General features: G+C 42.0%; 1 long non-coding RNA gene across 1 annotated transcript in view; it reads left to right on the plus strand.

Moving 5' to 3' along the window:
* The first annotated feature begins 204 nt into the window (after positions 1-204).
* Positions 205-14,020, plus strand: part of LOC140205773 (uncharacterized) — a 139,890-nt gene continuing 126,074 nt past the window's right edge. Inside the window, exons 1-2 of the long non-coding RNA XR_011887966.1 lie at positions 205-276; positions 7,620-7,749. This is a non-coding gene — a long non-coding RNA (uncharacterized lncRNA). The remainder of the gene's footprint in view (positions 277-7,619; positions 7,750-14,020) is intronic.

The raw sequence follows: 14,020 nt of genomic DNA on the forward strand, positions 1-14,020 counted from the left end.
TGGGCCAAAGCTGACATTGATCAGGAGCAAAGATGCAGTGACATTTCCGTGCAGATTATTCATCAGAATTAGTCAGTTAGCAGACTTGGCAACTGGCTGATCATTTTCCATCTCATCTGGTATTTTAAGATATGTTTCCCCTCCCACAGAGTACATCCTCTCTTTTCCCACCCCACCCCTGATACTTTTACTAACCCTGTTAACCCTGCTTGGTTGGAGGCCCTCCAGGATCACAAGGCTCTGGCCCGCTCCAGAGGCCTGGACCCAACACTCCAGGTGAGCATTCCAGTGTACTGCCAAGGGAATGCTAGCCCAAAGGAGGGCTGGGTCCCTCAGGTGATGATCACCTGGAAAGAACAGGGACATTTTCCCCCAGTATCCTGGCCAATGATTAACATTCATTCAATGTCACTGTAGTGGAGAGTCTGGTCAATATCACATGCTGTTTGTGGGCACAGTGTGTAGATCGGTTATTGTCTCCTGGCCTGTGCTGGATGGTGTTCAGAAGGATGGGGGGGCGGTGTGGGAGGATGTGGGAGCTCTCATAGAAACCTACTGGATAATGAAAGGTCTGGATAGAATGGACATGGAGAGAATATTCTACTAGAAGGAGAGTCTACGATTTGAGGGCATACTGTTGATTCAGAATGAAAGGAAATCCCCTGAAACCTGCGATGAAGAGGAGTTTTTTTTTCAGCCAGAAGGTGGTGATCTGTGGAATTCATGGCCACATGTGCTGTGGAGACCAAGTTATTGTGTGTATTTAAGGCAGAGATTCATAGGTATATAAACACAAAAGATTCAGCAGATGAAGAAAATCTAGAGTAAAACACACAAAATGTTGGAGGAATCCAGCAGGTCAGGCAAAATCTGTGGAGAGGAATAAATTGGCGATGTTTTAGGCCCGGGATTCATAGGTTCTTGGTTGGTTTAAGAGCTACAGGGAGAAAGCAGCATAATTGGGTTAAAAAAAAAAAAAAATCAGTCATGATTGAATGGCGGATCGAATTCGATAGGCCTAATTCTGTTCCTGCAGTCTTGTGGTCTACAGCAGTGAAAATGCTTCAGACAGTACTTCTGGTTGTGAAGCTCTTTAGGACATCCTGAGATTGTGAAAAGCTCTATCACCTGACCTACTTCCTTGGCACCTTCTTGTTGTATCATGGTCTACCCAGCAACCTCCCTGACCCACTACGGAGCCCCAGACCACTGCGGTCTGCAAGTAGGTCCACTTGCTCTCTGATTAGGCTGGGATATTGCTTTGTCCAGCAGTAACATTTTGATCCTGTTCCATCTGAGATACATTACTCTGACTCCAGCTCCCACTTCCCCTGACCCATCTGACCCCAACCCCCTCATCTCCTTCAGCGTTCCAGCACAGCTCCAAGCAGGCTCCAGCAGTACTATTCCAGTGATTTAACATATTGAGACATTTACTACCTATTTGTTTTCCTGCTTCCTTAATTCACTCATTTGGTCTTTTCAACCTTTTAACTGCTTTCTCAAATGATTTCCCTAACCTCTGGTAATTTCTCCACCCCCACCCCCACCCCCCAGTCTTTTTCAGTCCCCATTCTGGCTCCCCTCTTCCCCTTTCTCTTCTCCTCACCTCTCTTGGGTGACCCTCCTTCCCATTTTCCCATGGCCTACTCTCCTGTCCTATCAGATTCATTCTCCTTCAGCTTTTACCTTCTCCACCAGTCACCTCCTTCTCCTCCTCCTCCTCCCTCCATCTTTCTTTTCTGGCTTCTTTCCTCTTCCTTTCCAGTCCTGATGAAGTGTCTTGGCCTGAAATGTTGACTGTTTATTCCTCTCCATAGATTTTGCCTGACCTGCTGAGTTCCTTTAGCATTTTGTGTGTGTTAATCTGCTTTCTGAATCTAGTTTCTTGTCCCTTCTGTTCTTTTAACACCTAGTTCCTGCCAAGGTATTATGACAATTGTAATTATTCAGCTTTTCAACACACTCTAATTATTGATCAGAACTCTTTGAACTATATTTCAAACATCTACCTGCATTTGTCTAATACCTCATCACATCTCACTGATCTTCCCCAAGACATGCCAGTGGTGAGTAGCTTTGAAGTGCCAGTTCTTTTGTGATTGACTTGGATACAGCAGCCATTCTGAAGGCGACAAGATACTGTAAACTGTGGAGTGCTGAAGGACCCATTTTATGGTTGTACGGGGGCAACACTGTGCAACAGCTCCAGAGACCCTCTGGTGCTGACTGTGGAGAGCTGGTACATTTTCATAGTGCCTGCGTGAGTTTTCCCTACCTGCTCTAGTTTCCTCCCAGTCCCAGAGAGCTGCAAGTTGTTAAGTTATTTGACCGACCACTGTGTGTTACCCCTTGTGCAACACAAGAATCCAGGGAGGAAGGGTGCGGATGGGAGGGGAAATAAAATGGATTTGCAAAGAATGGTGCCGCACAGGAGCAAGCCCTTTGGCCCACATTGTCTGTGCCAACTGTCATGCCAATCCAAACTAATCTCATCCACAGATGTACTTCTGTATCAAGGGCTGTGTCATGGAGAGTATTCTAACTGGTTGTGTCACCGCCTGGTATGGCAGCACCAAAGCACAGGATCGGAAGGAGCTGCAGAGAGTTGTAGATTCAGCTAGCTCTGACACGGGCCTTTTCATCATCGAGGATGTCTCCAAAAGGCAGTGCCTCAAGAAAGTGGCATCCATTATAGAGTCATAGAAGAGTACAGCACAGAAACAGGCCCCGCAGCCAGAATAGTCCTTGCTGATCTATTCATCTGCCTAGTCCATCAACCTGCACCTGGACCATAGCCCTTGATATCCCTCCAATCCATATATCTACCCAAATTTCTCTAAAGTGTGGAACTTGAGACACCATTGAACACTTGAGCTTGCAGCTCGTTCCACACACTCACCACCCTCTGACTGAGGAGGTTTCCTCTCCTGTTCCCCTTAAACATTTCACCTTTCACCCTTAACCCATGACCTCTGGTCTCACCCAGTCTCCATGGAAAAAGCCTGCTTACATTTAACTTGTCTCTACCCCTCATAATTTGTATACTTTATCAAATCTCCTCTCATGCACTTATGGTCCAGGGAGTAAGTCCTAAACCTATTCAACATTTCCCGATAGTTCAGGTCCTGGGAAAATCCTTGGAAACATTCTCTGCACTCTTTGAATCACCTACTACTGCAACCTTATATTTGCAACAGTCTCTCTATGAATTTGCTGCTGTAAATCCTGTGGACTGTTGGGTAGTTTGTCATATAATCCCACTAACTTGACCATCCTTTTTTATTCCTCAGTTCCACCCATATAACTTCAGTAGACGAGCTCTTCAGACTGCCCTGTATCCAAGCCCTAGGCTCATCCACTTTTCCTACAATACTCCTTGCACTGAAATGTATACAACTCAGAACATTAGTCCCACCAAGCTTAACCTTTTGATTCCTGATTTTGTATGTAGGCTTAACAACATCTTTCTTCACAGCCACTCCACTGTCTGTTCTGGTGTTCTGGTTCCCATCCCTTGCAACTCCAGTTTAAAATGGTGTAACAAGAGAGCTGTGTATGGTGGTGAACCTCAGTGCAGAGTAAGGTCTAGAATTGACTCAGACTTGAAATAAACAAGACAGCATGAACAAAATCCCGAGGTGAAATCACAAACAATAGTACTAGAAATAGAATTGCTATGATTTGAGCACTCACCGCCCAGCATGAGGCTTTTAACTACAGACTTTCCATGAAGGACCGTGGCAGGTGATAATTGACAGTCTGAGTGTTAAACAGATGGCAGCATCTAACTGTACTCCAGTGAATGAAGTGTCGAAGCTTGGACTGTGCTGCTGTTCATTCGGGACTGTGATAAAGAGTCCTTCATGAACGACCCTTACTATTCCTGACATGCCCTCTTCTCGTTTTTACCAACAGAGGGGAGGTACAGGAGCATGAAGATACACACTCACCATTTTAGGAATCGGTTGCTCCCCTCTGTCATCAGATTTCTAAATGTTCCATGAACCCTGAACACTACCTCATTATTTTGCTCTTTTTGCACTTGTAATTCACTTTTTATATATTCTTGTTGTAACTTATAGTGACTTTTTTATGTATAACACTGAACTGCTGCCGCAAGACAACAAGTTTGATGACAGAGCTTAAGGTAAAAGAACTCTCAGGGGAAAGTGAACATAATATGATTGAATTCACTGTGAACTGGTCAAAGAACACGAGGCTGTCTACAAGAAGGGTCAGAGCCGTCTCTATTTCCTGAGGAGACTGAAGTCCTTTAACATCTGCCGGACGATGCTGAGGATGTTCTATGAGTCTGTGGTGGCCAGTGCTATCATGTTTGCTGTTGTGTGCTGGGGCAGCAGGCTGAGGGTAGCAGACACCAACAGAATCAACAAACTCATTCGTAAGGCCAGTGATGTTGTGGGGATGGAACTGGACTCTCTCACAGTGGTGTATCAAAAGAGGATGCTGTCCAAGTTGCATGCCATCTTGGACAATGTCTCCCATCTGCTACATAATGCACTAGGTGGGCACAGGAGTACATTCAGTCAGAGACTTATTCCACCGAGATGCAGCACAGAGTGTCATAGGAAGTCATTCCTGCCTGTGGCCATCAAACTTTACAATTCCTCCCTTGGAGGGTCAGACACCCTGAGCCACTAGGCTGGTCCTGGACTTATTTCCGGCACAATTTACATATTTACATATTACTATTTAACTATGGTTTTATTACTATTTATTACAGTGCAACTGTAACAAAAAACAATTTCCCCTGTAAAGTATGAGTATGACTACTATGACAATGGGGAAAAAAAAGCTGAAGTCTGATGTATCAGTATTACAGTGGAGTAAAGGGAATTACAGAGGCATGAGAGGAGTTGGCCAGAATTGATTGGAAAAGAACACTGGCAGGGATGACAGCAGAGCAGCAATGGCTAGAATTTCTGGAAGCAATTGGAAGGCACAGAATGCATACATCCCAAAGAGGAAGATGACATAACCGTGGCTAACAAGATAAAGATGGAATATGAACGTAAGCAGGTTGAGTCAGTGGTGAGGAAGGTAAATGCAATGTTAGTATTCATTTCAAGAGGACTAGAAAATAAAAACAAGGATATAATAGAAACACAGAAACATAGAAAAACTACAGCACAATACAGGCCCTTCGGCCCACAAAGCTGTGCTGAGCATGTTCTTACCTGAGAAATTACCTAGGGTTACCCATAGCTCTCTATTTTTCTGAGTGCCATATACCTGTCCAGGACTCTCTTAAAAGACCCTATCATATCCGCCTCCACCACCGTCGCCAGCAGCCCATTCCACACACACCACTCTCTGCATAAAAAAACTTATAATGTTTAAACTTTATAAAGCACTAGTGAGGCCTCACTTAGAGTATTGTGAGCAGGTTTGGGCCCTTATCTTAGAAGGATGTGCTGAAACTGAAGAGGGTTCATAGGAGATTCACAAAAATGATTCCAGGATTGAATGTCTTGTCATATGAAGAGTGTTTGATTGCTCTGGGCCTTAATTCACTAGAATTAGGAATGAGGGCTGACCTCATTTAAAACTATTGAATAGTGAAAGGCTTTGATAGAGTAGATGTGGAGAGGATGTTTTCTATAGTGGGAGAGTCTAAGACCAGAGGACACAGCCTCAGAATGGAGGGGCATCCTTTTAGAATAGAGGTGAGTAGGAATCTAATCTTCCAGAGAATGGTGACTCTGTGGAATTCTTTGTCCCAGGCTGCTGTGGAAGCTGCCCTTGTGTGTATCTAAGGCAGAGGTTGATAGACTCTTGATTAGTCAGGGCATGAAGGGATACTGGGAAGAAGGCAGGAGATTGGGTCTGAGAGGGAAAATTGGTTCAGCCATGATGAAATGGTAGATCAGACTTGATGGGCCAAATGGCCTAATTCTGCTCCTATACCTTATGGTCTTCTAGTCTTATATATGTCAGTTATAATAAACATGGCTCTGATTCTGCTTGCATGGTGGTCTTTATGCCACCATTACCTGAAGGAGTACCTGCCTACTTATTTAATACACTTGCTGCAATTCAGTTTTTTCTTATTATTATGCATTGGATTGGATTGTATTGCTGCTGCAAAGACGACAAATATCGCAACATAATGCTGGTGATATTAAGCCCGATTCTAATTCTGTTCTGAATGTCTCGGAAACATTGATATTATATCTGCTTCCTGCTCTTCTCCTGCCAGTGTGTTCCCGGCACCCATTATTTCTGTGTTTTTAAAAAAAACTTGCCCTGCACATATCTTTTAAACATCCCCCAAGCCTCAAGTTAAATCAATGCCCTCTAGTATTTGACTTTTGTGATGACTGAGAGACATGCAGGCTCTGGTCATCTTTGTTCCACAGATGTGATGTAGAGAAAGTCAACTGGACAGTTTAAACACAAAGAAATATAACCATGAAGATGAACCCTTGGAAAAGGGAGAAGGTTTTTAAACATTGCAGGGACAAAGAACTCACAGCATAGATGAGAAATCAAAATTAAATTAGAGGGTAGATGCAGTGCCTGTGGTCATTGCTAGTTTAGGCAAATTAAATTAATCAAATGCACAAAAGCAGTAATGAAGCCCCTTCACAATTTGATTTAGTGTTCATTTGAAGTATACAGTCTGAACATGACTTGTAAACAAAAATAATCTCAGCTGCAGTTAATGTGATAATGAAGGCTAACTTGAGATGTGTATAAATGATACACATGCTGACACAAAACTATAACAGGCACTTCCAATTTACAGACATTATTGACAAAGTGGGCTGATAATTGATGTTCACCATTTAACTTTTGTGGCATTGGTGTATCCTTTTTCTCAATTGGAGGCAGCCTGAATGTTCAGATCTAATTATACTGAAAACTGAAGTAATATCCACTGTTGAATAACAGGTTGCTGAAAGGTTTGTTATACGACCATAAGACATAGTAGAATTAGACCATTTGGCCCATCGAGTCTGCTCTGCCATTCAGTCAAGGCTGATCCTTATGGAGTTTTTTGGCTCTCTTGCAGCTGCCTAACCTGTCAGCAACTTCCTACAAGGAACAGACATGCAAAAAGAGCTCAACTATCTGCCAGCCGATAACTGTAGGAGTAGAATGGATAAACCCCACTATGAGAGAAATTTTCAAATATTCCCAGGCCATAGGGGGTGCTAAATTACTGGAGAACAATCAATCAGGTGCCTTTATTCAAAAGGACAGCAGGGAAAGTCGAGCTAATTATTAGCTGGTGAGACACACCAATGTGAGCAATATCATTTCTACAAGTTCTGAGAGACAAAGTTAATCTGCACTTGGTTGGCAGAGAGTGATGGTCAGTTTGCCCTTATTAGTAGGACATCCTGCCTGACCAATACAACTGTTTTTGAGGAAGTGACCAGGTGTATAGTGAGGGTGTCAATGTCAACAGCATGGGCTTCAATGCCAATGTGTTACAACCACCTGGAAAATGGAAATTTACCTTTCCAGAATTCACAAATCGCTACCCCAAACTTTGAGATATAGATTAAATCCACTCTTACAGAATCTATATGCAAAAAAGTAAATAAATTGACACAATTATTTTACAGCTCGTTTTTTTTTTGACAAAGGTACCGATGAAGTGACGTGTCATTATGACAAATTGTGATATGGTCCACTTTCTAGGAATGCAACCATCCCTCTTTAATGCAGAGCGCACTTCTGAGGACTTCGACAAAGATCCACCTGGGAATTTGAAAGGTAAGAGCCCATGGAATCCAGGATAATATAGCCAACTGGATTTGAAATTGATGTGGTTACTGCATTCAAGTAAAGAGCTCAAAGAAATGGGAATTGAGTTATGTGACAGAAATTGTTCCATTCTGTTGATAAAACCTGCAACTGGAAACCTTACACTCTTTACTAAACCTCAGGAACTCAATCTGCCTTTTTCTACTTGCTGATGCACACTGATCTCCATGCATGTTGGGGCTAATTTTGCATTTTTTCTGTGAAAGGAGACAAAAACCACAATGTGGCCGGTTATAATCCAGTTCTTATTTTGCGGAACCTTTCCTGTAATGAGATGATTGAAATAGTTGCTTTTGGCAGTTGGATCCTTCCCTGATTTTCATGACACCATCCCAAGCATGGTTTTGTTTATAACACTACCTCACGTGAAGTTGAAAGTGAAAGCTAAGAAACAAGACAATTGTAAAAGTCAGAGGAGCAGGAGTAAAGGAAAACTGCTGACTCCTATTCACGAAGCTGTCACCTTCCCAGCTTCTCAATTCATTTCCCCTCATCCATCCACCTTCTCCCCCCCCCCCCACCTCACCTGGTCTCACCTATCACCTGCCAGCATATATTCTTTCCTCTCCCCCCACCACCTTACTCTGTCATCTTCCCCCTTCCTTTTCAGTCCTGATGAAGGGTGTTGGCCCAAAACATTGCTTATTCTCTTCCAGTGAGGGAAATTTTCATGTGTTGAATTGGAGACTTTGACAGAGAGAGGGAGGGAGGGGGGGAAGAGTGAAAGAGAGGTGAGAGATAATTAAAGGGAAAAGGATGAGAACAATTAGTTGTGAATTTGAAGGAGAAGAGGATATATCACTGAATGAAATGATGGAAGAATTGAATTTTTCAAGGATATATGAGGGTAGGTTTAGAGTAAAAATGTACAAAATGATTTCAAGTAATTTGCTGGAATCAACATGAGCCAAAAAGTGTGGTTTCAATATTTCCTGACTTGGTCTACTTGGAAGTGTGCACACTATAACTAAACCTTGTGGCAATTTGTCAGCATATATTTTCTTTGGCAATTTTGATCTATTATAAAGTAGATTCCATTCTTTGCAGTCCTTTCTTCACTGTCGTCAGGACAGGCAGTTTGGGGCATTCTGCAATAAGCACAACAGGTATGCGAGGCAGAGACTATTCCCCCAGCTGGGCTCATCCACAACATGGGGGCACAATTAACATTACAGCTAAAATGTACAAGAGTCAAACCAGGAATAGATCAGTGGAAACCCAGAAAACCTTTCTTAAAGGCTGACACTTTACCTGATAAACATCCAGGTAAGACCATAACATCATAAAACATAGAAGCAAAATTAGGTAATATGGTCCATCAAGTCTGCTCCGCCATTCCATCATGGCTAACTTATTATCCCTTTCAACCCCATTCCCCTGCCTTTTCCAATATAATATCTGATGACCTTACTAATCAAGAACCTATCAATGTCTGCTTTAAATGTGCAGAATGACAGCCTCAAGAGCTATCTGTGGAAGTAGAGTCCACAGATTCACCACCTTTACCCCTTCTCCTGTCAGTAGAAATGGTCCTGCCAGGCTCAGTAGCTAAGCCACACGTGAAAACCAGAAACTGGACTTTGTTGTCAGAGGCTATTTGATGTGCACACCACTGGGAGCATTTAATAGTTAGTGGGAACTTGTCCCCATTGTCAACCCTCCTCCACAGCTGTAACAGCCTTAAGGAACCATTAAGGATACCATAGAAGTATTTATTATGAGTAATTATACGCACATCTATCATGCCAAATACAAATATTCATTTACAAGAGTCAACATCGTGATATTCTATAAGCTTCAACAAGGTCCCCGTCAAAATCTGAGAGTCACCATTTTTCCGGTAACTTCAAGAACTCCTCAGAGGCTGGGTAGCCAACAGTCAGTCCCTTCTCTGCAAACTCTAACATCCACAAGTCACAAACTAGGATCTGGAATACTTGTAACTTATGTGGATGACTGCAGCTCTGACAACACTCAAAGTTCAACAGAGATGTCCACTTGGTTGGTCACCTATCAACCAGAGAATCAGAGTCAGGTTTAATATCACTGGCATATGTCATGAAATATGTTGTTTTGCACCAGCAGAACATGGCCATACAATAATAAAAAGCTATAAATCACAGTAAGAAATCTGTGTATATAAAAAAAAAACAATAAATTATTAGTGCAAAAAGAGAGCAAATAAAAGAAAGTGTAGATGGTTTCATTGTCCATTCAGTAATCTAATGACAGAGGGAATGAAGCTATTCCTAAAACATTGAGTGTATGTCTTCAGGTTCCTGTACCACCTCCTTGATAGTGGCAATGGGAAGAAGGCATGTCCTGGATGATGGGGTCCTTAATCATCCCAAACATTGGGTTTTTCGACCATTGACATGGCAGTTACTGGCCTAGGTCACCACGGCAGCATCTCCCAAACATGCAAACCTCATCACCTGGAAGAAATGGATATTATTTTGATGGGAACACCGCCACAAGCAAAGGGACCAGAGATTCATATATAACCCTTCTCCTGCATCTTCTCTTCTACCTAAACTTTCTGCTCCACTCCTCGTACGGCCTAGCTCCCATGTATCCTTCAATCCAGAGGAACAGTTTCAACTTGAAATCTCGACTGTCCATTTCCCTCCACATAGACTGCCTGGCCTGCTGATTTTCTCCAGAAATTTGCTTGCTTTCTCTCTTTCCCAGTTCAAATGAATGGTCCAGGACCAGAAAAACTGATTGTTTCCTCTTCTACAGATGCTGACTAACCTGTGGAGGGTTGCCTGTATTTTCTGTTTTTGCTTCACTACCAGCAAGTTCACCTATACACCCAGAAGCCACTTTATTAGGTAGAGGATTGGTCTTCTGCTGCTGTAGCCCATCCATTTCAAGGTTTGATGTGTTGTGCATTCAAAGTTCTTCTACACACCACTGTTGTAACACGTGGTTATTTGAATTACTGTCACCTTCCTGTCAGCTTGAACCAGTCTGACCATTCTCCTCTGGTTTCTGTAATTAACAAAGTGTTTCTTTTTCCTCGCAGAATGACACTGACAGGATGTTTTTTTTTGTTTTTCATGCCGTTCTCTGTAAACACTAGAGACTGTTGTGCATGAAAATTCCAGGAGATCCACAGTTTCTGAAATCCTCAAACTACCTCATCCTGCACCAACAATCATTCCATGGTCAATGTCACTTACAGAGATCATACTTCTTCCCTGTTCTGATGTTTGGTCTGAACCTAGAACATAGAAATCCACAGCACATTACAGGCCCTTCGGCCCACAATGTTGTGCCGACCATGTAACCTACTCGAGAAACTGCCCAGAATTACCCTACTGCATAGCCCTCTATTTTTCTAAGCTCCATGTACCTATCTAAGAGTCTCTTAAAAGACCCTGTGGTATTCTCCTCCACGACTGTCGCCGGCAATGCATTCCACACACCCACCGCTCTCCGTGTGAAAATCTTACCTCTGACATCCCCCTCTGTACCTAGATCCAAGCACCTTAAAACTATGCCCCTCGTGTTAGCCATTTCAACCTTGGTAAAAAGCCACTGGCTATTTACATGATCAATGTTTCTCATCAAGTCACCTCTCATCCTCTGTCACTCCAAGGAGAAAAGGCCACATTCACTCAACCTATTTTCATAAGGCACAACTGAACCTCCTGACTATGCCTGCATGCTTTTATGCTGCTACATGTTTGGCTGATTGGATATTTATATTAAAGAGCAGGTGTACAGGTGTACCTAGTAAAGTAACCACTGAGTGTATATTTGAACTTGGACCATATTATTATTCCTTTATGGTCTAAACCATCTCTTCCCGACAATATTGTGTAGAGCTACCTCACCAGGATCACCACCTTTCAGAAAGATTGATCGCTACTGCCTTCTCAGGGGCAATTAGTGATGGACACTGAATGCTCTCCTTACCATTGATGACCAGAATCCTATAAATGAACAAATAAGATAAAATATTATTTTAAAAGAAAGGAAACAATAGAGTGCAACCTGTCCCCACTTTAGGAGCTTTACTTTAGTTGAGATTCAGATTCAGAACAGGATCACAGGACTTAGAGACAATTATTTGACTATTGTACCAGAATTATTGCAATTGACTCTGTATTTATAAGATTTCCAGTATTTCTGTTCATCACATAATTTGACTTGTACAAGAGAGAGACATATTGTACACAGCATTGTATGAGCAGAGAGCTAGCTTCAGATTCTGCCAAATTAATTTTTTGCCAAATGCTTTCCCATTGCAATAAATCAATCAGTGACATATCTCCTTTCACTTCTCATTGATTTCCCCCCGGGTTTCCAAAATATATTCTCTTCAGATTTGTGAACATCTTTCTACAACTCAGATGCTGTCTGAGTATTACCCATTAATTCACTCAAGTCAACTTCCAGATGGACTTAAACCACAGGCCATGGATCAAGCTTACTCAAAATCTTTATGACACAGTTTTAGTTTCAAATGGGGTTTTGATTGGCACTTGGAGTTTACTTGCTTTAATTTGGTTAAGGGAGTATAAACTTTTATTAATAAATATTTTCCAAAATAGGCTACTTTTTTTTAAAGAGTAATTGAGGAGCTAAACATTCTTGTGCACCAAGGAAGGAATACGTATCCATGGATTTCCATTTTTCCAAGAGATTCCAGGATGTTGGTTGGCATAGAGCAGGACAATGTAAATGGGAGACGGACAGAATTACCCAGTGCTTGAAGTTGCAATATGCAGATTGTGAATTGGAATATAGCCATTGTCGTGACATTATCCAGCAACATTGTTTTGCTTGTTACAGAGCATTTACATTAACTTCAGAGCAAGTAGATATATGTGTACTAACCCTAAACTTGTGTCAAATAAACTTTGTATGAAGTCCAGATTTGACTCTGAAACACTTCCATTCTCCAGGCAGTCCTGATTCTGATAACAGGGTGATCTTGGCTCTGGATTCAGTTGTTCAAAAGTTCAAACATTCAAAAGTACATTTATTATCAACATACGTATTCATTATACAACCTTGAGATTCATCTCTGTACAGGCAGCTGAAAAACAAGAAACCCTAAAGAACCCATTTTAAAAAGTCTAAAAAAAACACCCAATGTGTGTGTGGTGGGGGGGGGGGGGGGAGAGAGAGAGACAGAGAGAGTGAGCGAGCGAGCTATGTAATAAACATATGTTATGAATCTAAGGCTCTTCAGCTTCTCACCACAGTTCAGTGCAGATGCACCCATCAATATTCCTACTTTCTTGCTATCATTAATAAGTAATAGAACAATAGTCACATTAATATGAATCTTGTTCCTTGTTTTATGAAAGCTCAAAATGGAATTAATGTATGATTAGTTGAATGGTTGATAATAGACTCAGGTTCAGTGGGGCGAAGGGATGGTTTTACTCTGTCTCTGTGAAAGTTTTCACCAGTGCTTCCCAAAATTAAAAACAGATAACAAATATACTCAGTGGCCACTTTATTAGGTACGTCCTGTACCTAAAAAAGAGACTGTTGAGTTTATGTTCATGGTCTTCTGCTGCTGTAGCCCATCCCCTTCCAAGTTCAGCATTTTGTGCAGTCAGACATGCTCTTCTGGTACACCACCGTTGTAACGAGCGGTTACTTGAGTTACTGTCGCCTTCCTGTCAGCTTGAACCAGTCTGACCATTCTCCTCTGACCTGTCTCATTACAAGGCATTTCTACCACTCACTGGATTTTTTTTTCTTTTGCATCATTCTCTGTAAATTTGAGATTGTTGTACGTGAAAAATCGCAGGAGATTGGCAGTTTCTGAGATGCTCAAACCACTGGCACCAGCAATCATTCTATGGTCAAAGTCACTCAGATCACATTTCTTCCCTATTCTGATGTTTGGTCTGAACTACAACTGAACCCCTTGACCTTGTCTGCATGCTTTTATGCACTGAGTTGCTACCACAATGAATAAACATTTGGATTAATGAGCAGGTGTACCAAATAAAGTGGCCATTGTGCGTATAAACCTGCTACTTCCAGCAATTTGTGCTTTTCAACCACAGATAATGCCTAATGTTCCCTCTGTAGCACAGAACTTGATGACAAATGTCACTGTTAATGCACCAACTACAAAAACATAACAGTGCAATTGGTTTTGCTTTTTTAATGTCACATGTGGCGATACGCAGTGAAAAGCTTGTCTTGCATACTGTTCATACAGATCGTATCATTACGCAGTGCATTG

The sequence above is a fragment of the Mobula birostris genome, chromosome 12 (assembly GCF_030028105.1).
Source record: "Mobula birostris isolate sMobBir1 chromosome 12, sMobBir1.hap1, whole genome shotgun sequence".
Taxonomy (NCBI): Eukaryota; Metazoa; Chordata; class Chondrichthyes; order Myliobatiformes; family Myliobatidae; genus Mobula; species Mobula birostris.